This window comes from Anomaloglossus baeobatrachus, unplaced genomic scaffold, assembly GCF_048569485.1.
Source record: "Anomaloglossus baeobatrachus isolate aAnoBae1 unplaced genomic scaffold, aAnoBae1.hap1 Scaffold_3463, whole genome shotgun sequence".
NCBI lineage: Eukaryota > Metazoa > Chordata > Amphibia > Anura > Aromobatidae > Anomaloglossus > Anomaloglossus baeobatrachus.
The window spans coordinates 50,261-75,812 of record NW_027442829.1 but is presented as its reverse complement, the minus strand read 5'-3'; the positions used below and the strand labels follow the sequence as shown (position 1 = coordinate 75,812).

At 46.3% G+C, this 25,552-nt stretch overlaps 16 non-coding genes across 16 annotated transcripts; all 16 read right to left on the bottom strand.

Moving 5' to 3' along the window:
- Positions 1-835: 835 nt before the first annotated feature.
- Positions 836-1,026, bottom strand: LOC142272159 (U2 spliceosomal RNA). The gene has a single exon (XR_012737081.1). It is a non-coding gene; the product is annotated as a U2 spliceosomal RNA (small nuclear RNA).
- Positions 1,027-2,413: 1,387 nt separating this feature from the next.
- Positions 2,414-2,604, bottom strand: LOC142272158 (U2 spliceosomal RNA). Its single transcript, XR_012737080.1, has one exon. It is a non-coding gene; the product is annotated as a U2 spliceosomal RNA (small nuclear RNA).
- Positions 2,605-3,991: 1,387 nt separating this feature from the next.
- LOC142272156 (U2 spliceosomal RNA) lies at positions 3,992-4,182 on the bottom strand. The gene has a single exon (XR_012737079.1). It is a non-coding gene; the product is annotated as a U2 spliceosomal RNA (small nuclear RNA).
- Positions 4,183-5,569: 1,387 nt separating this feature from the next.
- Positions 5,570-5,760, bottom strand: LOC142272155 (U2 spliceosomal RNA). The gene has a single exon (XR_012737078.1). It is a non-coding gene; the product is annotated as a U2 spliceosomal RNA (small nuclear RNA).
- Positions 5,761-7,147: 1,387 nt separating this feature from the next.
- On the bottom strand, positions 7,148-7,338 carry LOC142272160 (U2 spliceosomal RNA). Its single transcript, XR_012737082.1, has one exon. It is a non-coding gene; the product is annotated as a U2 spliceosomal RNA (small nuclear RNA).
- A 1,387-nt stretch (positions 7,339-8,725) lies between these two features.
- On the bottom strand, positions 8,726-8,916 carry LOC142272154 (U2 spliceosomal RNA). Its single transcript, XR_012737077.1, has one exon. It is a non-coding gene; the product is annotated as a U2 spliceosomal RNA (small nuclear RNA).
- Positions 8,917-10,303: 1,387 nt separating this feature from the next.
- On the bottom strand, positions 10,304-10,494 carry LOC142272153 (U2 spliceosomal RNA). The gene has a single exon (XR_012737076.1). It is a non-coding gene; the product is annotated as a U2 spliceosomal RNA (small nuclear RNA).
- Positions 10,495-11,881: 1,387 nt separating this feature from the next.
- LOC142272151 (U2 spliceosomal RNA) lies at positions 11,882-12,072 on the bottom strand. The gene has a single exon (XR_012737074.1). It is a non-coding gene; the product is annotated as a U2 spliceosomal RNA (small nuclear RNA).
- Positions 12,073-13,459: 1,387 nt separating this feature from the next.
- LOC142272150 (U2 spliceosomal RNA) lies at positions 13,460-13,650 on the bottom strand. Its single transcript, XR_012737073.1, has one exon. It is a non-coding gene; the product is annotated as a U2 spliceosomal RNA (small nuclear RNA).
- Positions 13,651-15,037: 1,387 nt separating this feature from the next.
- Positions 15,038-15,228, bottom strand: LOC142272115 (U2 spliceosomal RNA). The gene has a single exon (XR_012737042.1). It is a non-coding gene; the product is annotated as a U2 spliceosomal RNA (small nuclear RNA).
- A 1,387-nt stretch (positions 15,229-16,615) lies between these two features.
- On the bottom strand, positions 16,616-16,806 carry LOC142272149 (U2 spliceosomal RNA). The gene has a single exon (XR_012737072.1). It is a non-coding gene; the product is annotated as a U2 spliceosomal RNA (small nuclear RNA).
- A 1,387-nt stretch (positions 16,807-18,193) lies between these two features.
- On the bottom strand, positions 18,194-18,384 carry LOC142272148 (U2 spliceosomal RNA). Its single transcript, XR_012737071.1, has one exon. It is a non-coding gene; the product is annotated as a U2 spliceosomal RNA (small nuclear RNA).
- Positions 18,385-19,771: 1,387 nt separating this feature from the next.
- Positions 19,772-19,962, bottom strand: LOC142272147 (U2 spliceosomal RNA). The gene has a single exon (XR_012737070.1). It is a non-coding gene; the product is annotated as a U2 spliceosomal RNA (small nuclear RNA).
- Positions 19,963-21,349: 1,387 nt separating this feature from the next.
- Positions 21,350-21,540, bottom strand: LOC142272145 (U2 spliceosomal RNA). Its single transcript, XR_012737069.1, has one exon. It is a non-coding gene; the product is annotated as a U2 spliceosomal RNA (small nuclear RNA).
- Positions 21,541-22,927: 1,387 nt separating this feature from the next.
- LOC142272144 (U2 spliceosomal RNA) lies at positions 22,928-23,118 on the bottom strand. Its single transcript, XR_012737068.1, has one exon. It is a non-coding gene; the product is annotated as a U2 spliceosomal RNA (small nuclear RNA).
- A 1,387-nt stretch (positions 23,119-24,505) lies between these two features.
- On the bottom strand, positions 24,506-24,696 carry LOC142272143 (U2 spliceosomal RNA). Its single transcript, XR_012737067.1, has one exon. It is a non-coding gene; the product is annotated as a U2 spliceosomal RNA (small nuclear RNA).
- Positions 24,697-25,552: the final 856 nt, after the last annotated feature.

The following is a 25,552-nucleotide window of genomic DNA, read 5'->3' as shown; positions in this document are numbered from 1 at the left end:
GTCATCGGGGGGCATTGTGACAAGCCGCCAGTGTTCCGTCTCTTCATGTTGTGCACAGTTCAAACGGAAAATACATCAACAGGCAGACTACAGAAAAGCTTACTATCAAAGGTTAGAGGGGGGCTTTCTCAGAGGGCTTTTTACAGTTTTTCTATTCCCAATTAGCCGTTTAAGTGTACTTATTGAAAGTAGTAATTCTTTCATAGGCCGCCCTTTCTTAGTATTTGACGTTCCTTATATTGCGGTATGAGGCTTCGCAGTAGGTTGCAAACATTCATCACCCATGACTGTCCCCAATTGAGCTCAGAAGCTCAATGTCTATCATGACCTCTCTTTTAGAATGTCCAAGAGCAAGCAAACTATTCCTCCAGGAGAGGGCGCCAACAGACTACTAAAGAGATCATCATTACTCAAAGAAAACCCCAAAAACCAATGCATGATAGGAATAAACAGGTAACTTTCTTTGGAGTGGAAGCGGAGAGATCGCACCAGATGCCAATTCTAGATGTTATCACACCTGTGGTCACTGCAGCAGCAGGTGAATCCACTTTGTCCAAAAGGGATCTATTCCATTCAATTGCAAATGATCTAGATAAGACAGAGAACTGCAGCACGGGGACATAGCCGAGTTGGTCAGGTTGAGTGGTGATGAGTTTGCTATTTGGATGAATAAAGAAAGTCAAAAGTGTGAAAGATAAAAAACAAAAGGAGGAAGTGTGAAAAGTGAATGGGCCAAATTGAGGTGCATATGAAGACGTATGCTTTCTTCCAATTCATTAAATCGGGCTAATATGAATCAGGTGAATTGAGTTCTGCTTTTGGAAACTGGGTTAAGAAGGGGTGCACCGTTCCTGGAGGTACTGCAATACCAGGTCAATGCGTGGAGTGGACAGAGCAAGCTCTTTTTCCATCTCCCTGTTCTAAAAATCCATTTAATATATGGTCCCCAGATAGGGGACGTATCAGATATTAAACTGATAAGAACAGATACTACACTTGATCTTAGCCAAAAGGCCGAGAAGCGATAACCAGAATTGGTTTGGGCCTCGAGTGGCACCCTGGCCTATGCCGGACACATCTTAGGGAGAGAGAGCGAGAGGGAGACAAACCCACGCCTACACAAGACATTTTGTCACCCAAGCCAACCCTTGAAAAGGCTGCTTTGCAGAGCCAAAACAAGAAGAATGGTGCGTTTTGCAGCCGCCGCCCACTGCAATGAATCTGAATAACTCCTCCTTTAGGGCGCAAGCAACTCCCCTCCCCCTTGCAGTCTTTCCAATTCACGATACAAAAAGACGGACAGGACAGGTTGCCTGACTTTCCGTCACTGCCACCCTTTGCCATCCTTACCCGTAGAAAGCCCTTTCATCATCCCCAAACCCTAATCTTTTCCCTTTCCTTCCCAGCCCCCAAACCCTGCCCTCTGTACCTTTCTCACCACCCGCTTCCCTTCTCCTGTCATCCCCCTACCACCCGGGAAAAAAAGAGATTGCCCCCTCCTTCCACTAGCCCACCCTCCCACCCAAAGAACAACTTCTTCTGCGCAGCTTGTTTTCTAGGCAGCAGCGCTATTGTGATGTCATCGGGGGGCATTGTGACAAGCCGCCAGTGTTCCGTCTCTTCATGTTGTGCACAGTTCAAACGGAAAATACATCAACAGGCAGACTACAGAAAAGCTTACTATCAAAGGTTAGAGGGGGGCTTTCTCAGAGGGCTTTTTACAGTTTTTCTATTCCCAATTAGCCGTTTAAGTGTACTTATTGAAAGTAGTAATTCTTTCATAGGCCGCCCTTTCTTAGTATTTGACGTTCCTTATATTGCGGTATGAGGCTTCGCAGTAGGTTGCAAACATTCATCACCCATGACTGTCCCCAATTGAGCTCAGAAGCTCAATGTCTATCATGACCTCTCTTTTAGAATGTCCAAGAGCAAGCAAACTATTCCTCCAGGAGAGGGCGCCAACAGACTACTAAAGAGATCATCATTACTCAAAGAAAACCCCAAAAACCAATGCATGATAGGAATAAACAGGTAACTTTCTTTGGAGTGGAAGCGGAGAGATCGCACCAGATGCCAATTCTAGATGTTATCACACCTGTGGTCACTGCAGCAGCAGGTGAATCCACTTTGTCCAAAAGGGATCTATTCCATTCAATTGCAAATGATCTAGATAAGACAGAGAACTGCAGCACGGGGACATAGCCGAGTTGGTCAGGTTGAGTGGTGATGAGTTTGCTATTTGGATGAATAAAGAAAGTCAAAAGTGTGAAAGATAAAAAACAAAAGGAGGAAGTGTGAAAAGTGAATGGGCCAAATTGAGGTGCATATGAAGACGTATGCTTTCTTCCAATTCATTAAATCGGGCTAATATGAATCAGGTGAATTGAGTTCTGCTTTTGGAAACTGGGTTAAGAAGGGGTGCACCGTTCCTGGAGGTACTGCAATACCAGGTCAATGCGTGGAGTGGACAGAGCAAGCTCTTTTTCCATCTCCCTGTTCTAAAAATCCATTTAATATATGGTCCCCAGATAGGGGACGTATCAGATATTAAACTGATAAGAACAGATACTACACTTGATCTTAGCCAAAAGGCCGAGAAGCGATAACCAGAATTGGTTTGGGCCTCGAGTGGCACCCTGGCCTATGCCGGACACATCTTAGGGAGAGAGAGCGAGAGGGAGACAAACCCACGCCTACACAAGACATTTTGTCACCCAAGCCAACCCTTGAAAAGGCTGCTTTGCAGAGCCAAAACAAGAAGAATGGTGCGTTTTGCAGCCGCCGCCCACTGCAATGAATCTGAATAACTCCTCCTTTAGGGCGCAAGCAACTCCCCTCCCCCTTGCAGTCTTTCCAATTCACGATACAAAAAGACGGACAGGACAGGTTGCCTGACTTTCCGTCACTGCCACCCTTTGCCATCCTTACCCGTAGAAAGCCCTTTCATCATCCCCAAACCCTAATCTTTTCCCTTTCCTTCCCAGCCCCCAAACCCTGCCCTCTGTACCTTTCTCACCACCCGCTTCCCTTCTCCTGTCATCCCCCTACCACCCGGGAAAAAAAGAGATTGCCCCCTCCTTCCACTAGCCCACCCTCCCACCCAAAGAACAACTTCTTCTGCGCAGCTTGTTTTCTAGGCAGCAGCGCTATTGTGATGTCATCGGGGGGCATTGTGACAAGCCGCCAGTGTTCCGTCTCTTCATGTTGTGCACAGTTCAAACGGAAAATACATCAACAGGCAGACTACAGAAAAGCTTACTATCAAAGGTTAGAGGGGGGCTTTCTCAGAGGGCTTTTTACAGTTTTTCTATTCCCAATTAGCCGTTTAAGTGTACTTATTGAAAGTAGTAATTCTTTCATAGGCCGCCCTTTCTTAGTATTTGACGTTCCTTATATTGCGGTATGAGGCTTCGCAGTAGGTTGCAAACATTCATCACCCATGACTGTCCCCAATTGAGCTCAGAAGCTCAATGTCTATCATGACCTCTCTTTTAGAATGTCCAAGAGCAAGCAAACTATTCCTCCAGGAGAGGGCGCCAACAGACTACTAAAGAGATCATCATTACTCAAAGAAAACCCCAAAAACCAATGCATGATAGGAATAAACAGGTAACTTTCTTTGGAGTGGAAGCGGAGAGATCGCACCAGATGCCAATTCTAGATGTTATCACACCTGTGGTCACTGCAGCAGCAGGTGAATCCACTTTGTCCAAAAGGGATCTATTCCATTCAATTGCAAATGATCTAGATAAGACAGAGAACTGCAGCACGGGGACATAGCCGAGTTGGTCAGGTTGAGTGGTGATGAGTTTGCTATTTGGATGAATAAAGAAAGTCAAAAGTGTGAAAGATAAAAAACAAAAGGAGGAAGTGTGAAAAGTGAATGGGCCAAATTGAGGTGCATATGAAGACGTATGCTTTCTTCCAATTCATTAAATCGGGCTAATATGAATCAGGTGAATTGAGTTCTGCTTTTGGAAACTGGGTTAAGAAGGGGTGCACCGTTCCTGGAGGTACTGCAATACCAGGTCAATGCGTGGAGTGGACAGAGCAAGCTCTTTTTCCATCTCCCTGTTCTAAAAATCCATTTAATATATGGTCCCCAGATAGGGGACGTATCAGATATTAAACTGATAAGAACAGATACTACACTTGATCTTAGCCAAAAGGCCGAGAAGCGATAACCAGAATTGGTTTGGGCCTCGAGTGGCACCCTGGCCTATGCCGGACACATCTTAGGGAGAGAGAGCGAGAGGGAGACAAACCCACGCCTACACAAGACATTTTGTCACCCAAGCCAACCCTTGAAAAGGCTGCTTTGCAGAGCCAAAACAAGAAGAATGGTGCGTTTTGCAGCCGCCGCCCACTGCAATGAATCTGAATAACTCCTCCTTTAGGGCGCAAGCAACTCCCCTCCCCCTTGCAGTCTTTCCAATTCACGATACAAAAAGACGGACAGGACAGGTTGCCTGACTTTCCGTCACTGCCACCCTTTGCCATCCTTACCCGTAGAAAGCCCTTTCATCATCCCCAAACCCTAATCTTTTCCCTTTCCTTCCCAGCCCCCAAACCCTGCCCTCTGTACCTTTCTCACCACCCGCTTCCCTTCTCCTGTCATCCCCCTACCACCCGGGAAAAAAAGAGATTGCCCCCTCCTTCCACTAGCCCACCCTCCCACCCAAAGAACAACTTCTTCTGCGCAGCTTGTTTTCTAGGCAGCAGCGCTATTGTGATGTCATCGGGGGGCATTGTGACAAGCCGCCAGTGTTCCGTCTCTTCATGTTGTGCACAGTTCAAACGGAAAATACATCAACAGGCAGACTACAGAAAAGCTTACTATCAAAGGTTAGAGGGGGGCTTTCTCAGAGGGCTTTTTACAGTTTTTCTATTCCCAATTAGCCGTTTAAGTGTACTTATTGAAAGTAGTAATTCTTTCATAGGCCGCCCTTTCTTAGTATTTGACGTTCCTTATATTGCGGTATGAGGCTTCGCAGTAGGTTGCAAACATTCATCACCCATGACTGTCCCCAATTGAGCTCAGAAGCTCAATGTCTATCATGACCTCTCTTTTAGAATGTCCAAGAGCAAGCAAACTATTCCTCCAGGAGAGGGCGCCAACAGACTACTAAAGAGATCATCATTACTCAAAGAAAACCCCAAAAACCAATGCATGATAGGAATAAACAGGTAACTTTCTTTGGAGTGGAAGCGGAGAGATCGCACCAGATGCCAATTCTAGATGTTATCACACCTGTGGTCACTGCAGCAGCAGGTGAATCCACTTTGTCCAAAAGGGATCTATTCCATTCAATTGCAAATGATCTAGATAAGACAGAGAACTGCAGCACGGGGACATAGCCGAGTTGGTCAGGTTGAGTGGTGATGAGTTTGCTATTTGGATGAATAAAGAAAGTCAAAAGTGTGAAAGATAAAAAACAAAAGGAGGAAGTGTGAAAAGTGAATGGGCCAAATTGAGGTGCATATGAAGACGTATGCTTTCTTCCAATTCATTAAATCGGGCTAATATGAATCAGGTGAATTGAGTTCTGCTTTTGGAAACTGGGTTAAGAAGGGGTGCACCGTTCCTGGAGGTACTGCAATACCAGGTCAATGCGTGGAGTGGACAGAGCAAGCTCTTTTTCCATCTCCCTGTTCTAAAAATCCATTTAATATATGGTCCCCAGATAGGGGACGTATCAGATATTAAACTGATAAGAACAGATACTACACTTGATCTTAGCCAAAAGGCCGAGAAGCGATAACCAGAATTGGTTTGGGCCTCGAGTGGCACCCTGGCCTATGCCGGACACATCTTAGGGAGAGAGAGCGAGAGGGAGACAAACCCACGCCTACACAAGACATTTTGTCACCCAAGCCAACCCTTGAAAAGGCTGCTTTGCAGAGCCAAAACAAGAAGAATGGTGCGTTTTGCAGCCGCCGCCCACTGCAATGAATCTGAATAACTCCTCCTTTAGGGCGCAAGCAACTCCCCTCCCCCTTGCAGTCTTTCCAATTCACGATACAAAAAGACGGACAGGACAGGTTGCCTGACTTTCCGTCACTGCCACCCTTTGCCATCCTTACCCGTAGAAAGCCCTTTCATCATCCCCAAACCCTAATCTTTTCCCTTTCCTTCCCAGCCCCCAAACCCTGCCCTCTGTACCTTTCTCACCACCCGCTTCCCTTCTCCTGTCATCCCCCTACCACCCGGGAAAAAAAGAGATTGCCCCCTCCTTCCACTAGCCCACCCTCCCACCCAAAGAACAACTTCTTCTGCGCAGCTTGTTTTCTAGGCAGCAGCGCTATTGTGATGTCATCGGGGGGCATTGTGACAAGCCGCCAGTGTTCCGTCTCTTCATGTTGTGCACAGTTCAAACGGAAAATACATCAACAGGCAGACTACAGAAAAGCTTACTATCAAAGGTTAGAGGGGGGCTTTCTCAGAGGGCTTTTTACAGTTTTTCTATTCCCAATTAGCCGTTTAAGTGTACTTATTGAAAGTAGTAATTCTTTCATAGGCCGCCCTTTCTTAGTATTTGACGTTCCTTATATTGCGGTATGAGGCTTCGCAGTAGGTTGCAAACATTCATCACCCATGACTGTCCCCAATTGAGCTCAGAAGCTCAATGTCTATCATGACCTCTCTTTTAGAATGTCCAAGAGCAAGCAAACTATTCCTCCAGGAGAGGGCGCCAACAGACTACTAAAGAGATCATCATTACTCAAAGAAAACCCCAAAAACCAATGCATGATAGGAATAAACAGGTAACTTTCTTTGGAGTGGAAGCGGAGAGATCGCACCAGATGCCAATTCTAGATGTTATCACACCTGTGGTCACTGCAGCAGCAGGTGAATCCACTTTGTCCAAAAGGGATCTATTCCATTCAATTGCAAATGATCTAGATAAGACAGAGAACTGCAGCACGGGGACATAGCCGAGTTGGTCAGGTTGAGTGGTGATGAGTTTGCTATTTGGATGAATAAAGAAAGTCAAAAGTGTGAAAGATAAAAAACAAAAGGAGGAAGTGTGAAAAGTGAATGGGCCAAATTGAGGTGCATATGAAGACGTATGCTTTCTTCCAATTCATTAAATCGGGCTAATATGAATCAGGTGAATTGAGTTCTGCTTTTGGAAACTGGGTTAAGAAGGGGTGCACCGTTCCTGGAGGTACTGCAATACCAGGTCAATGCGTGGAGTGGACAGAGCAAGCTCTTTTTCCATCTCCCTGTTCTAAAAATCCATTTAATATATGGTCCCCAGATAGGGGACGTATCAGATATTAAACTGATAAGAACAGATACTACACTTGATCTTAGCCAAAAGGCCGAGAAGTGATAACCAGAATTGGTTTGGGCCTCGAGTGGCACCCTGGCCTATGCCGGACACATCTTAGGGAGAGAGAGCGAGAGGGAGACAAACCCACGCCTACACAAGACATTTTGTCACCCAAGCCAACCCTTGAAAAGGCTGCTTTGCAGAGCCAAAACAAGAAGAATGGTGCGTTTTGCAGCCGCCGCCCACTGCAATGAATCTGAATAACTCCTCCTTTAGGGCGCAAGCAACTCCCCTCCCCCTTGCAGTCTTTCCAATTCACGATACAAAAAGACGGACAGGACAGGTTGCCTGACTTTCCGTCACTGCCACCCTTTGCCATCCTTACCCGTAGAAAGCCCTTTCATCATCCCCAAACCCTAATCTTTTCCCTTTCCTTCCCAGCCCCCAAACCCTGCCCTCTGTACCTTTCTCACCACCCGCTTCCCTTCTCCTGTCATCCCCCTACCACCCGGGAAAAAAAGAGATTGCCCCCTCCTTCCACTAGCCCACCCTCCCACCCAAAGAACAACTTCTTCTGCGCAGCTTGTTTTCTAGGCAGCAGCGCTATTGTGATGTCATCGGGGGGCATTGTGACAAGCCGCCAGTGTTCCGTCTCTTCATGTTGTGCACAGTTCAAACGGAAAATACATCAACAGGCAGACTACAGAAAAGCTTACTATCAAAGGTTAGAGGGGGGCTTTCTCAGAGGGCTTTTTACAGTTTTTCTATTCCCAATTAGCCGTTTAAGTGTACTTATTGAAAGTAGTAATTCTTTCATAGGCCGCCCTTTCTTAGTATTTGACGTTCCTTATATTGCGGTATGAGGCTTCGCAGTAGGTTGCAAACATTCATCACCCATGACTGTCCCCAATTGAGCTCAGAAGCTCAATGTCTATCATGACCTCTCTTTTAGAATGTCCAAGAGCAAGCAAACTATTCCTCCAGGAGAGGGCGCCAACAGACTACTAAAGAGATCATCATTACTCAAAGAAAACCCCAAAAACCAATGCATGATAGGAATAAACAGGTAACTTTCTTTGGAGTGGAAGCGGAGAGATCGCACCAGATGCCAATTCTAGATGTTATCACACCTGTGGTCACTGCAGCAGCAGGTGAATCCACTTTGTCCAAAAGGGATCTATTCCATTCAATTGCAAATGATCTAGATAAGACAGAGAACTGCAGCACGGGGACATAGCCGAGTTGGTCAGGTTGAGTGGTGATGAGTTTGCTATTTGGATGAATAAAGAAAGTCAAAAGTGTGAAAGATAAAAAACAAAAGGAGGAAGTGTGAAAAGTGAATGGGCCAAATTGAGGTGCATATGAAGACGTATGCTTTCTTCCAATTCATTAAATCGGGCTAATATGAATCAGGTGAATTGAGTTCTGCTTTTGGAAACTGGGTTAAGAAGGGGTGCACCGTTCCTGGAGGTACTGCAATACCAGGTCAATGCGTGGAGTGGACAGAGCAAGCTCTTTTTCCATCTCCCTGTTCTAAAAATCCATTTAATATATGGTCCCCAGATAGGGGACGTATCAGATATTAAACTGATAAGAACAGATACTACACTTGATCTTAGCCAAAAGGCCGAGAAGCGATAACCAGAATTGGTTTGGGCCTCGAGTGGCACCCTGGCCTATGCCGGACACATCTTAGGGAGAGAGAGCGAGAGGGAGACAAACCCACGCCTACACAAGACATTTTGTCACCCAAGCCAACCCTTGAAAAGGCTGCTTTGCAGAGCCAAAACAAGAAGAATGGTGCGTTTTGCAGCCGCCGCCCACTGCAATGAATCTGAATAACTCCTCCTTTAGGGCGCAAGCAACTCCCCTCCCCCTTGCAGTCTTTCCAATTCACGATACAAAAAGACGGACAGGACAGGTTGCCTGACTTTCCGTCACTGCCACCCTTTGCCATCCTTACCCGTAGAAAGCCCTTTCATCATCCCCAAACCCTAATCTTTTCCCTTTCCTTCCCAGCCCCCAAACCCTGCCCTCTGTACCTTTCTCACCACCCGCTTCCCTTCTCCTGTCATCCCCCTACCACCCGGGAAAAAAAGAGATTGCCCCCTCCTTCCACTAGCCCACCCTCCCACCCAAAGAACAACTTCTTCTGCGCAGCTTGTTTTCTAGGCAGCAGCGCTATTGTGATGTCATCGGGGGGCATTGTGACAAGCCGCCAGTGTTCCGTCTCTTCATGTTGTGCACAGTTCAAACGGAAAATACATCAACAGGCAGACTACAGAAAAGCTTACTATCAAAGGTTAGAGGGGGGCTTTCTCAGAGGGCTTTTTACAGTTTTTCTATTCCCAATTAGCCGTTTAAGTGTACTTATTGAAAGTAGTAATTCTTTCATAGGCCGCCCTTTCTTAGTATTTGACGTTCCTTATATTGCGGTATGAGGCTTCGCAGTAGGTTGCAAACATTCATCACCCATGACTGTCCCCAATTGAGCTCAGAAGCTCAATGTCTATCATGACCTCTCTTTTAGAATGTCCAAGAGCAAGCAAACTATTCCTCCAGGAGAGGGCGCCAACAGACTACTAAAGAGATCATCATTACTCAAAGAAAACCCCAAAAACCAATGCATGATAGGAATAAACAGGTAACTTTCTTTGGAGTGGAAGCGGAGAGATCGCACCAGATGCCAATTCTAGATGTTATCACACCTGTGGTCACTGCAGCAGCAGGTGAATCCACTTTGTCCAAAAGGGATCTATTCCATTCAATTGCAAATGATCTAGATAAGACAGAGAACTGCAGCACGGGGACATAGCCGAGTTGGTCAGGTTGAGTGGTGATGAGTTTGCTATTTGGATGAATAAAGAAAGTCAAAAGTGTGAAAGATAAAAAACAAAAGGAGGAAGTGTGAAAAGTGAATGGGCCAAATTGAGGTGCATATGAAGACGTATGCTTTCTTCCAATTCATTAAATCGGGCTAATATGAATCAGGTGAATTGAGTTCTGCTTTTGGAAACTGGGTTAAGAAGGGGTGCACCGTTCCTGGAGGTACTGCAATACCAGGTCAATGCGTGGAGTGGACAGAGCAAGCTCTTTTTCCATCTCCCTGTTCTAAAAATCCATTTAATATATGGTCCCCAGATAGGGGACGTATCAGATATTAAACTGATAAGAACAGATACTACACTTGATCTTAGCCAAAAGGCCGAGAAGCGATAACCAGAATTGGTTTGGGCCTCGAGTGGCACCCTGGCCTATGCCGGACACATCTTAGGGAGAGAGAGCGAGAGGGAGACAAACCCACGCCTACACAAGACATTTTGTCACCCAAGCCAACCCTTGAAAAGGCTGCTTTGCAGAGCCAAAACAAGAAGAATGGTGCGTTTTGCAGCCGCCGCCCACTGCAATGAATCTGAATAACTCCTCCTTTAGGGCGCAAGCAACTCCCCTCCCCCTTGCAGTCTTTCCAATTCACGATACAAAAAGACGGACAGGACAGGTTGCCTGACTTTCCGTCACTGCCACCCTTTGCCATCCTTACCCGTAGAAAGCCCTTTCATCATCCCCAAACCCTAATCTTTTCCCTTTCCTTCCCAGCCCCCAAACCCTGCCCTCTGTACCTTTCTCACCACCCGCTTCCCTTCTCCTGTCATCCCCCTACCACCCGGGAAAAAAAGAGATTGCCCCCTCCTTCCACTAGCCCACCCTCCCACCCAAAGAACAACTTCTTCTGCGCAGCTTGTTTTCTAGGCAGCAGCGCTATTGTGATGTCATCGGGGGGCATTGTGACAAGCCGCCAGTGTTCCGTCTCTTCATGTTGTGCACAGTTCAAACGGAAAATACATCAACAGGCAGACTACAGAAAAGCTTACTATCAAAGGTTAGAGGGGGGCTTTCTCAGAGGGCTTTTTACAGTTTTTCTATTCCCAATTAGCCGTTTAAGTGTACTTATTGAAAGTAGTAATTCTTTCATAGGCCGCCCTTTCTTAGTATTTGACGTTCCTTATATTGCGGTATGAGGCTTCGCAGTAGGTTGCAAACATTCATCACCCATGACTGTCCCCAATTGAGCTCAGAAGCTCAATGTCTATCATGACCTCTCTTTTAGAATGTCCAAGAGCAAGCAAACTATTCCTCCAGGAGAGGGCGCCAACAGACTACTAAAGAGATCATCATTACTCAAAGAAAACCCCAAAAACCAATGCATGATAGGAATAAACAGGTAACTTTCTTTGGAGTGGAAGCGGAGAGATCGCACCAGATGCCAATTCTAGATGTTATCACACCTGTGGTCACTGCAGCAGCAGGTGAATCCACTTTGTCCAAAAGGGATCTATTCCATTCAATTGCAAATGATCTAGATAAGACAGAGAACTGCAGCACGGGGACATAGCCGAGTTGGTCAGGTTGAGTGGTGATGAGTTTGCTATTTGGATGAATAAAGAAAGTCAAAAGTGTGAAAGATAAAAAACAAAAGGAGGAAGTGTGAAAAGTGAATGGGCCAAATTGAGGTGCATATGAAGACGTATGCTTTCTTCCAATTCATTAAATCGGGCTAATATGAATCAGGTGAATTGAGTTCTGCTTTTGGAAACTGGGTTAAGAAGGGGTGCACCGTTCCTGGAGGTACTGCAATACCAGGTCAATGCGTGGAGTGGACAGAGCAAGCTCTTTTTCCATCTCCCTGTTCTAAAAATCCATTTAATATATGGTCCCCAGATAGGGGACGTATCAGATATTAAACTGATAAGAACAGATACTACACTTGATCTTAGCCAAAAGGCCGAGAAGCGATAACCAGAATTGGTTTGGGCCTCGAGTGGCACCCTGGCCTATGCCGGACACATCTTAGGGAGAGAGAGCGAGAGGGAGACAAACCCACGCCTACACAAGACATTTTGTCACCCAAGCCAACCCTTGAAAAGGCTGCTTTGCAGAGCCAAAACAAGAAGAATGGTGCGTTTTGCAGCCGCCGCCCACTGCAATGAATCTGAATAACTCCTCCTTTAGGGCGCAAGCAACTCCCCTCCCCCTTGCAGTCTTTCCAATTCACGATACAAAAAGACGGACAGGACAGGTTGCCTGACTTTCCGTCACTGCCACCCTTTGCCATCCTTACCCGTAGAAAGCCCTTTCATCATCCCCAAACCCTAATCTTTTCCCTTTCCTTCCCAGCCCCCAAACCCTGCCCTCTGTACCTTTCTCACCACCCGCTTCCCTTCTCCTGTCATCCCCCTACCACCCGGGAAAAAAAGAGATTGCCCCCTCCTTCCACTAGCCCACCCTCCCACCCAAAGAACAACTTCTTCTGCGCAGCTTGTTTTCTAGGCAGCAGCGCTATTGTGATGTCATCGGGGGGCATTGTGACAAGCCGCCAGTGTTCCGTCTCTTCATGTTGTGCACAGTTCAAACGGAAAATACATCAACAGGCAGACTACAGAAAAGCTTACTATCAAAGGTTAGAGGGGGGCTTTCTCAGAGGGCTTTTTACAGTTTTTCTATTCCCAATTAGCCGTTTAAGTGTACTTATTGAAAGTAGTAATTCTTTCATAGGCCGCCCTTTCTTAGTATTTGACGTTCCTTATATTGCGGTATGAGGCTTCGCAGTAGGTTGCAAACATTCATCACCCATGACTGTCCCCAATTGAGCTCAGAAGCTCAATGTCTATCATGACCTCTCTTTTAGAATGTCCAAGAGCAAGCAAACTATTCCTCCAGGAGAGGGCGCCAACAGACTACTAAAGAGATCATCATTACTCAAAGAAAACCCCAAAAACCAATGCATGATAGGAATAAACAGGTAACTTTCTTTGGAGTGGAAGCGGAGAGATCGCACCAGATGCCAATTCTAGATGTTATCACACCTATGGTCACTGCAGCAGCAGGTGAATCCACTTTGTCCAAAAGGGATCTATTCCATTCAATTGCAAATGATCTAGATAAGACAGAGAACTGCAGCACGGGGACATAGCCGAGTTGGTCAGGTTGAGTGGTGATGAGTTTGCTATTTGGATGAATAAAGAAAGTCAAAAGTGTGAAAGATAAAAAACAAAAGGAGGAAGTGTGAAAAGTGAATGGGCCAAATTGAGGTGCATATGAAGACGTATGCTTTCTTCCAATTCATTAAATCGGGCTAATATGAATCAGGTGAATTGAGTTCTGCTTTTGGAAACTGGGTTAAGAAGGGGTGCACCGTTCCTGGAGGTACTGCAATACCAGGTCAATGCGTGGAGTGGACAGAGCAAGCTCTTTTTCCATCTCCCTGTTCTAAAAATCCATTTAATATATGGTCCCCAGATAGGGGACGTATCAGATATTAAACTGATAAGAACAGATACTACACTTGATCTTAGCCAAAAGGCCGAGAAGCGATAACCAGAATTGGTTTGGGCCTCGAGTGGCACCCTGGCCTATGCCGGACACATCTTAGGGAGAGAGAGCGAGAGGGAGACAAACCCACGCCTACACAAGACATTTTGTCACCCAAGCCAACCCTTGAAAAGGCTGCTTTGCAGAGCCAAAACAAGAAGAATGGTGCGTTTTGCAGCCGCCGCCCACTGCAATGAATCTGAATAACTCCTCCTTTAGGGCGCAAGCAACTCCCCTCCCCCTTGCAGTCTTTCCAATTCACGATACAAAAAGACGGACAGGACAGGTTGCCTGACTTTCCGTCACTGCCACCCTTTGCCATCCTTACCCGTAGAAAGCCCTTTCATCATCCCCAAACCCTAATCTTTTCCCTTTCCTTCCCAGCCCCCAAACCCTGCCCTCTGTACCTTTCTCACCACCCGCTTCCCTTCTCCTGTCATCCCCCTACCACCCGGGAAAAAAAGAGATTGCCCCCTCCTTCCACTAGCCCACCCTCCCACCCAAAGAACAACTTCTTCTGCGCAGCTTGTTTTCTAGGCAGCAGCGCTATTGTGATGTCATCGGGGGGCATTGTGACAAGCCGCCAGTGTTCCGTCTCTTCATGTTGTGCACAGTTCAAACGGAAAATACATCAACAGGCAGACTACAGAAAAGCTTACTATCAAAGGTTAGAGGGGGGCTTTCTCAGAGGGCTTTTTACAGTTTTTCTATTCCCAATTAGCCGTTTAAGTGTACTTATTGAAAGTAGTAATTCTTTCATAGGCCGCCCTTTCTTAGTATTTGACGTTCCTTATATTGCGGTATGAGGCTTCGCAGTAGGTTGCAAACATTCATCACCCATGACTGTCCCCAATTGAGCTCAGAAGCTCAATGTCTATCATGACCTCTCTTTTAGAATGTCCAAGAGCAAGCAAACTATTCCTCCAGGAGAGGGCGCCAACAGACTACTAAAGAGATCATCATTACTCAAAGAAAACCCCAAAAACCAATGCATGATAGGAATAAACAGGTAACTTTCTTTGGAGTGGAAGCGGAGAGATCGCACCAGATGCCAATTCTAGATGTTATCACACCTGTGGTCACTGCAGCAGCAGGTGAATCCACTTTGTCCAAAAGGGATCTATTCCATTCAATTGCAAATGATCTAGATAAGACAGAGAACTGCAGCACGGGGACATAGCCGAGTTGGTCAGGTTGAGTGGTGATGAGTTTGCTATTTGGATGAATAAAGAAAGTCAAAAGTGTGAAAGATAAAAAACAAAAGGAGGAAGTGTGAAAAGTGAATGGGCCAAATTGAGGTGCATATGAAGACGTATGCTTTCTTCCAATTCATTAAATCGGGCTAATATGAATCAGGTGAATTGAGTTCTGCTTTTGGAAACTGGGTTAAGAAGGGGTGCACCGTTCCTGGAGGTACTGCAATACCAGGTCAATGCGTGGAGTGGACAGAGCAAGCTCTTTTTCCATCTCCCTGTTCTAAAAATCCATTTAATATATAGTCCCCAGATAGGGGACGTATCAGATATTAAACTGATAAGAACAGATACTACACTTGATCTTAGCCAAAAGGCCGAGAAGCGATAACCAGAATTGGTTTGGGCCTCGAGTGGCACCCTGGCCTATGCCGGACACATCTTAGGGAGAGAGAGCGAGAGGGAGACAAACCCACGCCTACACAAGACATTTTGTCACCCAAGCCAACCCTTGAAAAGGCTGCTTTGCAGAGCCAAAACAAGAAGAATGGTGCGTTTTGCAGCCGCCGCCCACTGCAATGAATCTGAATAACTCCTCCTTTAGGGCGCAAGCAACTCCCCTCCCCCTTGCAGTCTTTCCAATTCACGATACAAAAAGACGGACAGGACAGGTTGCCTGACTTTCCGTCACTGCCACCCTTTGCCATCCTTACCCGTAGAAAGCCCTTTCATCATCCCCAAACCCTAATCTTTTCCCTTTCCTTCCCAGCCCCCAAACCCTGCCCTCTGTACCTTTCTCACCACCCGCTTCCCTTCTCCTGTCATCCCCCTACCACCCGGGAAAAAAAGAGATTGCCCCCTCCTTCCACTAGCCCACCCTCCCACCCAAAGAACAACTTCTTCTGCGCAGCTTGTTTTCTAGGCAGCAGCGCTATTGTGATGTCATCGGGGGGCATTGTGACAAGCCGCCAGTGTTCCGTCTCTTCATGTTGTGCACAGTTCAAACGGAAAATACATCAACAGGCAGACTACAGAAAAGCTTACTATCAAAGGTTAGAGGGGGGCTTTCTCAGAGGGCTTTTTACAGTTTTTCTATTCCCAATTAGCCGTTTAAGTGTACTTATTGAAAGTAGTAATTCTTTCATAGGCCGCCCTTTCTTAGTATTTGACGTTCCTTATATTGCGGTATGAGGCTTCGCAGTAGGTTGCAAACATTCATCACCCATGACTGTCCCCAATTGAGCTCAGAAGCTCAATGTCTATCATGACCTCTCTTTTAGAATGTCCAAGAGCAAGCAAACTATTCCTCCAGGAGAGGGCGCCAACAGACTACTAAAGAGATCATCATTACTCAAAGAAAACCCCAAAAACCAATGCATGATAGGAATAAACAGGTAACTTTCTTTGGAGTGGAAGCGGAGAGATCGCACCAGATGCCAATTCTAGATGTTATCACACCTGTGGTCACTGCAGCAGCAGGTGAATCCACTTTGTCCAAAAGGGATCTATTCCATTCAATTGCAAATGATCTAGATAAGACAGAGAACTGCAGCACGGGGACATAGCCGAGTTGGTCAGGTTGAGTGGTGATGAGTTTGCTATTTGGATGAATAAAGAAAGTCAAAAGTGTGAAAGATAAAAAACAAAAGGAGGAAGTGTGAAAAGTGAATGGGCCAAATTGAGGTGCATATGAAGACGTATGCTTTCTTCCAATTCATTAAATCGGGCTAATATGAATCAGGTGAATTGAGTTCTGCTTTTGGAAACTGGGTTAAGAAGGGGTGCACCGTTCCTGGAGGTACTGCAATACCAGGTCAATGCGTGGAGTGGACAGAGCAAGCTCTTTTTCCATCTCCCTGTTCTAAAAATCCATTTAATATATGGTCCCCAGATAGGGGACGTATCAGATATTAAACTGATAAGAACAGATACTACACTTGATCTTAGCCAAAAGGCCGAGAAGCGATAACCAGAATTGGTTTGGGCCTCGAGTGGCACCCTGGCCTATGCCGGACACATCTTAGGGAGAGAGAGCGAGAGGGAGACAAACCCACGCCTACACAAGACATTTTGTCACCCAAGCCAACCCTTGAAAAGGCTGCTTTGCAGAGCCAAAACAAGAAGAATGGTGCGTTTTGCAGCCGCCGCCCACTGCAATGAATCTGAATAACTCCTCCTTTAGGGCGCAAGCAACTCCCCTCCCCCTTGCAGTCTTTCCAATTCACGATACAAAAAGACGGACAGGACAGGTTGCCTGACTTTCCGTCACTGCCACCCTTTGCCATCCTTACCCGTAGAAAGCCCTTTCATCATCCCCAAACCCTAATCTTTTCCCTTTCCTTCCCAGCCCCCAAACCCTGCCCTCTGTACCTTTCTCACCACCCGCTTCCCTTCTCCTGTCATCCCCCTACCACCCGGGAAAAAAAGAGATTGCCCCCTCCTTCCACTAGCCCACCCTCCCACCCAAAGAACAACTTCTTCTGCGCAGCTTGTTTTCTAGGCAGCAGCGCTATTGTGATGTCATCGGGGGGCATTGTGACAAGCCGCCAGTGTTCCGTCTCTTCATGTTGTGCACAGTTCAAACGGAAAATACATCAACAGGCAGACTACAGAAAAGCTTACTATCAAAGGTTAGAGGGGGGCTTTCTCAGAGGGCTTTTTACAGTTTTTCTATTCCCAATTAGCCGTTTAAGTGTACTTATTGAAAGTAGTAATTCTTTCATAGGCCGCCCTTTCTTAGTATTTGACGTTCCTTATATTGCGGTATGAGGCTTCGCAGTAGGTTGCAAACATTCATCACCCATGACTGTCCCCAATTGAGCTCAGAAGCTCAATGTCTATCATGACCTCTCTTTTAGAATGTCCAAGAGCAAGCAAACTATTCCTCCAGGAGAGGGCGCCAACAGACTACTAAAGAGATCATCATTACTCAAAGAAAACCCCAAAAACCAATGCATGATAGGAATAAACAGGTAACTTTCTTTGGAGTGGAAGCGGAGAGATCGCACCAGATGCCAATTCTAGATGTTATCACACCTGTGGTCACTGCAGCAGCAGGTGAATCCACTTTGTCCAAAAGGGATCTATTCCATTCAATTGCAAATGATCTAGATAAGACAGAGAACTGCAGCACGGGGACATAGCCGAGTTGGTCAGGTTGAGTGGTGATGAGTTTGCTATTTGGATGAATAAAGAAAGTCAAAAGTGTGAAAGATAAAAAACAAAAGGAGGAAGTGTGAAAAGTGAATGGGCCAAATTGAGGTGCATATGAAGACGTATGCTTTCTTCCAATTCATTAAATCGGGCTAATATGAATCAGGTGAATTGAGTTCTGCTTTTGGAAACTGGGTTAAGAAGGGGTGCACCGTTCCTGGAGGTACTGCAATACCAGGTCAATGCGTGGAGTGGACAGAGCAAGCTCTTTTTCCATCTCCCTGTTCTAAAAATCCATTTAATATATGGTCCCCAGATAGGGGACGTATCAGATATTAAACTGATAAGAACAGATACTACACTTGATCTTAGCCAAAAGGCCGAGAAGCGATAACCAGAATTGGTTTGGGCCTCGAGTGGCACCCTGGCCTATGCCGGACACATCTTAGGGAGAGAGAGCGAGAGGGAGACAAACCCACGCCTACACAAGACATTTTGTCACCCAAGCCAACCCTTGAAAAGGCTGCTTTGCAGAGCCAAAACAAGAAGAATGGTGCGTTTTGCAGCCGCCGCCCACTGCAATGAATCTGAATAACTCCTCCTTTAGGGCGCAAGCAACTCCCCTCCCCCTTGCAGTCTTTCCAATTCACGATACAAAAAGACGGACAGGACAGGTTGCCTGACTTTCCGTCACTGCCACCCTTTGCCATCCTTACCCGTAGAAAGCCCTTTCATCATCCCCAAACCCTAATCTTTTCCCTTTCCTTCCCAGCCCCCAAACCCTGCCCTCTGTACCTTTCTCACCACCCGCTTCCCTTCTCCTGTCATCCCCCTACCACCCGGGAAAAAAAGAGATTGCCCCCTCCTTCCACTAGCCCACCCTCCCACCCAAAGAACAACTTCTTCTGCGCAGCTTGTTTTCTAGGCAGCAGCGCTATTGTGATGTCATCGGGGGGCATTGTGACAAGCCGCCAGTGTTCCGTCTCTTCATGTTGTGCACAGTTCAAACGGAAAATACATCAACAGGCAGACTACAGAAAAGCTTACTATCAAAGGTTAGAGGGGGGCTTTCTCAGAGGGCTTTTTACAGTTTTTCTATTCCCAATTAGCCGTTTAAGTGTACTTATTGAAAGTAGTAATTCTTTCATAGGCCGCCCTTTCTTAGTATTTGACGTTCCTTATATTGCGGTATGAGGCTTCGCAGTAGGTTGCAAACATTCATCACCCATGACTGTCCCCAATTGAGCTCAGAAGCTCAATGTCTATCATGACCTCTCTTTTAGAATGTCCAAGAGCAAGCAAACTATTCCTCCAGGAGAGGGCGCCAACAGACTACTAAAGAGATCATCATTACTCAAAGAAAACCCCAAAAACCAATGCATGATAGGAATAAACAGGTAACTTTCTTTGGAGTGGAAGCGGAGAGATCGCACCAGATGCCAATTCTAGATGTTATCACACCTGTGGTCACTGCAGCAGCAGGTGAATCCACTTTGTCCAAAAGGGATCTATTCCATTCAATTGCAAATGATCTAGATAAGACAGAGAACTGCAGCACGGGGACATAGCCGAGTTGGTCAGGTTGAGTGGTGATGAGTTTGCTATTTGGATGAATAAAGAAAGTCAAAAGTGTGAAAGATAAAAAACAAAAGGAGGAAGTGTGAAAAGTGAATGGGCCAAATTGAGGTGCATATGAAGACGTATGCTTTCTTCCAATTCATTAAATCGGGCTAATATGAATCAGGTGAATTGAGTTCTGCTTTTGGAAACTGGGTTAAGAAGGGGTGCACCGTTCCTGGAGGTACTGCAATACCAGGTCAATGCGTGGAGTGGACAGAGCAAGCTCTTTTTCCATCTCCCTGTTCTAAAAATCCATTTAATATATGGTCCCCAGATAGGGGACGTATCAGATATTAAACTGATAAGAACAGATACTACACTTGATCTTAGCCAAAAGGCCGAGAAGCGATAACCAGAATTGGTTTGGGCCTCGAGTGGCACCCTGGCCTATGCCGGACACATCTTAGGGAGAGAGAGCGAGAGGGAGACAAACCCACGCCTACACAAGACATTTTGTCACCCAAGCCAACCCTTGAAAAGGCTGCTTTGCAGAGCCAAAACAAGAAGAATGGTGCGTTTTGCAGCCGCCGCCCACTGCAATGAATCTGAATAACTCCTCCTTTAGGGCGCAAGCAACTCCCCTCCCCCTTGCAGTCTTTCCAATTCACGATACAAAAAGACGGACAGGACAGGTTGCCTGACTTTCCGTCACTGCCACCCTTTGCCATCCTTACCCGTAGAAAGCCCTTTCATCATCCCCAAACCCTAATCTTTTCCCTTTCCTTCCCAGCCCCCAAACCCTGCCCTCTGTACCTTTCTCACCACCCGCTTCCCTTCTCCTGTCATCCCCCTACCACCCGGGAAAAAAAGAGATTGCCCCCTCCTTCCACTAGCCCACCCTCCCACCCAAAGAACAACTTCTTCTGCGCAGCTTGTTTTCTAGGCAGCAGCGCTATTGTGATGTCATCGGGGGGCATTGTGACAAGCCGCCAGTGTTCCGTCTCTTCATGTTGTGCACAGTTCAAACGGAAAATACATCAACAGGCAGACTACAGAAAAGCTTACTATCAAAGGTTAGAGGGGGGCTTTCTCAGAGGGCTTTTTACAGTTTTTCTATTCCCAATTAGCCGTTTAAGTGTACTTATTGAAAGTAGTAATTCTTTCATAGGCCGCCCTTTCTTAGTATTTGACGTTCCTTATATTGCGGTATGAGGCTTCGCAGTAGGTTGCAAACATTCATCACCCATGACTGTCCCCAATTGAGCTCAGAAGCTCAATGTCTATCATGACCTCTCTTTTAGAATGTCCAAGAGCAAGCAAACTATTCCTCCAGGAGAGGGCGCCAACAGACTACTAAAGAGATCATCATTACTCAAAGAAAACCCCAAAAACCAATGCATGATAGGAATAAACAGGTAACTTTCTTTGGAGTGGAAGCGGAGAGATCGCACCAGATGCCAATTCTAGATGTTATCACACCTGTGGTCACTGCAGCAGCAGGTGAATCCACTTTGTCCAAAAGGGATCTATTCCATTCAATTGCAAATGATCTAGATAAGACAGAGAACTGCAGCACGGGGACATAGCCGAGTTGGTCAGGTTGAGTGGTGATGAGTTTGCTATTTGGATGAATAAAGAAAGTCAAAAGTGTGAAAGATAAAAAACAAAAGGAGGAAGTGTGAAAAGTGAATGGGCCAAATTGAGGTGCATATGAAGACGTATGCTTTCTTCCAATTCATTAAATCGGGCTAATATGAATCAGGTGAATTGAGTTCTGCTTTTGGAAACTGGGTTAAGAAGGGGTGCACCGTTCCTGGAGGTACTGCAATACCAGGTCAATGCGTGGAGTGGACAGAGCAAGCTCTTTTTCCATCTCCCTGTTCTAAAAATCCATTTAATATATGGTCCCCAGATAGGGGACGTATCAGATATTAAACTGATAAGAACAGATACTACACTTGATCTTAGCCAAAAGGCCGAGAAGCGATAACCAGAATTGGTTTGGGCCTCGAGTGGCACCCTGGCCTATGCCGGACACATCTTAGGGAGAGAGAGCGAGAGGGAGACAAACCCACGCCTACACAAGACATTTTGTCACCCAAGCCAACCCTTGAAAAGGCTGCTTTGCAGAGCCAAAACAAGAAGAATGGTGCGTTTTGCAGCCGCCGCCCACTGCAATGAATCTGAATAACTCCTCCTTTAGGGCGCAAGCAACTCCCCTCCCCCTTGCAGTCTTTCCAATTCACGATACAAAAAGACGGACAGGACAGGTTGCCTGACTTTCCGTCACTGCCACCCTTTGCCATCCTTACCCGTAGAAAGCCCTTTCATCATCCCCAAACCCTAATCTTTTCCCTTTCCTTCCCAGCCCCCAAACCCTGCCCTCTGTACCTTTCTCACCACCCGCTTCCCTTCTCCTGTCATCCCCCTACCACCCGGGAAAAAAAGAGATTGCCCCCTCCTTCCACTAGCCCACCCTCCCACCCAAAGAACAACTTCTTCTGCGCAGCTTGTTTTCTAGGCAGCAGCGCTATTGTGATGTCATCGGGGGGCATTGTGACAAGCCGCCAGTGTTCCGTCTCTTCATGTTGTGCACAGTTCAAACGGAAAATACATCAACAGGCAGACTACAGAAAAGCTTACTATCAAAGGTTAGAGGGGGGCTTTCTCAGAGGGCTTTTTACAGTTTTTCTATTCCCAATTAGCCGTTTAAGTGTACTTATTGAAAGTAGTAATTCTTTCATAGGCCGCCCTTTCTTAGTATTTGACGTTCCTTATATTGCGGTATGAGGCTTCGCAGTAGGTTGCAAACATTCATCACCCATGACTGTCCCCAATTGAGCTCAGAAGCTCAATGTCTATCATGACCTCTCTTTTAGAATGTCCAAGAGCAAGCAAACTATTCCTCCAGGAGAGGGCGCCAACAGACTACTAAAGAGATCATCATTACTCAAAGAAAACCCCAAAAACCAATGCATGATAGGAATAAACAGGTAACTTTCTTTGGAGTGGAAGCGGAGAGATCGCACCAGATGCCAATTCTAGATGTTATCACACCTGTGGTCACTGCAGCAGCAGGTGAATCCACTTTGTCCAAAAGGGATCTATTCCATTCAATTGCAAATGATCTAGATAAGACAGAGAACTGCAGCACGGGGACATAGCCGAGTTGGTCAGGTTGAGTGGTGATGAGTTTGCTATTTGGATGAATAAAGAAAGTCAAAAGTGTGAAAGATAAAAAACAAAAGGAGGAAGTGTGAAAAGTGAATGGGCCAAATTGAGGTGCATATGAAGACGTATGCTTTCTTCCAATTCATTAAATCGGGCTAATATGAATCAGGTGAATTGAGTTCTGCTTTTGGAAACTGGGTTAAGAAGGGGTGCACCGTTCCTGGAGGTACTGCAATACCAGGTCAATGCGTGGAGTGGACAGAGCAAGCTCTTTTTCCATCTCCCTGTTCTAAAAATCCATTTAATATATGGTCCCCAGATAGGGGACGTATCAGATATTAAACTGATAAGAACAGATACTACACTTGATCTTAGCCAAAAGGCCGAGAAGCGATAACCAGAATTGGTTTGGGCCTCGAGTGGCACCCTGGCCTATGCCGGACACATCTTAGGGAGAGAGAGCGAGAGGGAGACAAACCCACGCCTACACAAGACATTTTGTCACCCAAGCCAACCCTTGAAAAGGCTGCTTTGCAGAGCCAAAACAAGAAGAATGGTGCGTTTTGCAGCCGCCGCCCACTGCAATGAATCTGAATAACTCCTCCTTTAGGGCGCAAGCAACTCCCCTCCCCCTTGCAGTCTTTCCAATTCACGATACAAAAAGACGGACAGGGCAGGTTGCCTGACTTTCCGTCACTGCCACCCTTTGCCATCCTTACCCGTAGAAAGCCCTTTCATCATCCCCAAACCCTAATCTTTTCCCTTTCCTTCCCAGCCCCCAAACCCTGCCCTCTGTACCTTTCTCACCACCCGCTTCCCTTCTCCTGTCATCCCCCTACCACCCGGGAAAAAAAGAGATTGCCCCCTCCTTCCACTAGCCCACCCTCCCACCCAAAGAACAACTTCTTCTGCGCAGCTTGTTTTCTAGGCAGCAGCGCTATTGTGATGTCATCGGGGGGCATTGTGACAAGCCGCCAGTGTTCCGTCTCTTCATGTTGTGCACAGTTCAAACGGAAAATACATCAACAGGCAGACTACAGAAAAGCTTACTATCAAAGGTTAGAGGGGGGCTTTCTCAGAGGGCTTTTTACAGTTTTTCTATTCCCAATTAGCCGTTTAAGTGTACTTATTGAAAGTAGTAATTCTTTCATAGGCCGCCCTTTCTTAGTATTTGACGTTCCTTATATTGCGGTATGAGGCTTCGCAGTAGGTTGCAAACATTCATCACCCATGACTGTCCCCAATTGAGCTCAGAAGCTCAATGTCTATCATGACCTCTCTTTTAGAATGTCCAAGAGCAAGCAAACTATTCCTCCAGGAGAGGGCGCCAACAGACTACTAAAGAGATCATCATTACTCAAAGAAAACCCCAAAAACCAATGCATGATAGGAATAAACAGGTAACTTTCTTTGGAGTGGAAGCGGAGAGATCGCACCAGATGCCATTTCTAGATGTTATCACACCTGTGGTCACTGCAGCAGCAGGTGAATCCACTTTGTCCAAAAGGGATCTATTCCATTCAATTGCAAATGATCTAGATAAGACAGAGAACTGCAGCACGGGGACATAGCCGAGTTGGTCAGGTTGAGTGGTGATGAGTTTGCTATTTGGATGAATAAAGAAAGTCAAAAGTGTGAAAGATAAAAAACAAAAGGAGGAAGTGTGAAAAGTGAATGGGCCAAATTGAGGTGCATATGAAGACGTATGCTTTCTTCCAATTCATTAAATCGGGCTAATATGAATCAGGTGAATTGAGTTCTGCTTTTGGAAACTGGGTTAAGAAGGGGTGCACCGTTCCTGGAGGTACTGCAATACCAGGTCAATGCGTGGAGTGGACAGAGCAAGCTCTTTTTCCATCTCCCTGTTCTAAAAATCCATTTAATATATGGTCCCCAGATAGGGGACGTATCAGATATTAAACTGATAAGAACAGATACTACACTTGATCTTAGCCAAAAGGCCGAGAAGCGATAACCAGAATTGGTTTGGGCCTCGAGTGGCACCCTGGCCTATGCCGGACACATCTTAGGGAGAGAGAGCGAGAGGGAGACAAACCCACGCCTACACAAGACATTTTGTCACCCAAGCCAACCCTTGAAAAGGCTGCTTTGCAGAGCCAAAACAAGAAGAATGGTGCGTTTTGCAGCCGCCGCCCACTGCAATGAATCTGAATAACTCCTCCTTTAGGGCGCAAGCAACTCCCCTCCCCCTTGCAGTCTTTCCAATTCACGATACAAAAAGACGGACAGGACAGGTTGCCTGACTTTCCGTCACTGCCACCCTTTGCCATCCTTACCCGTAGAAAGCCCTTTCATCATCCCCAAACCCTAATCTTTTCCCTTTCCTTCCCAGCCCCCAAACCCTGCCCTCTGTACCTTTCTCACCACCCGCTTCCCTTCTCCTGTCATCCCCCTACCACCCGGGAAAAAAAGAGATTGCCCCCTCCTTCCACTAGCCCACCCTCCCACCCAAAGAACAACTTCTTCTGCGCAGCTTGTTTTCTAGGCAGCAGCGCTATTGTGATGTCATCGGGGGGCATTGTGACAAGCCGCCAGTGTTCCGTCTCTTCATGTTGTGCACAGTTCAAACGGAAAATACATCAACAGGCAGACTACAGAAAAGCTTACTATCAAAGGTTAGAGGGGGGCTTTCTCAGAGGGCTTTTTACAGTTTTTCTATTCCCAATTAGCCGTTTAAGTGTACTTATTGAAAGTAGTAATTCTTTCATAGGCCGCCCTTTCTTAGTATTTGACGTTCCTTATATTGCGGTATGAGGCTTCGCAGTAGGTTGCAAACATTCATCACCCATGACTGTCCCCAATTGAGCT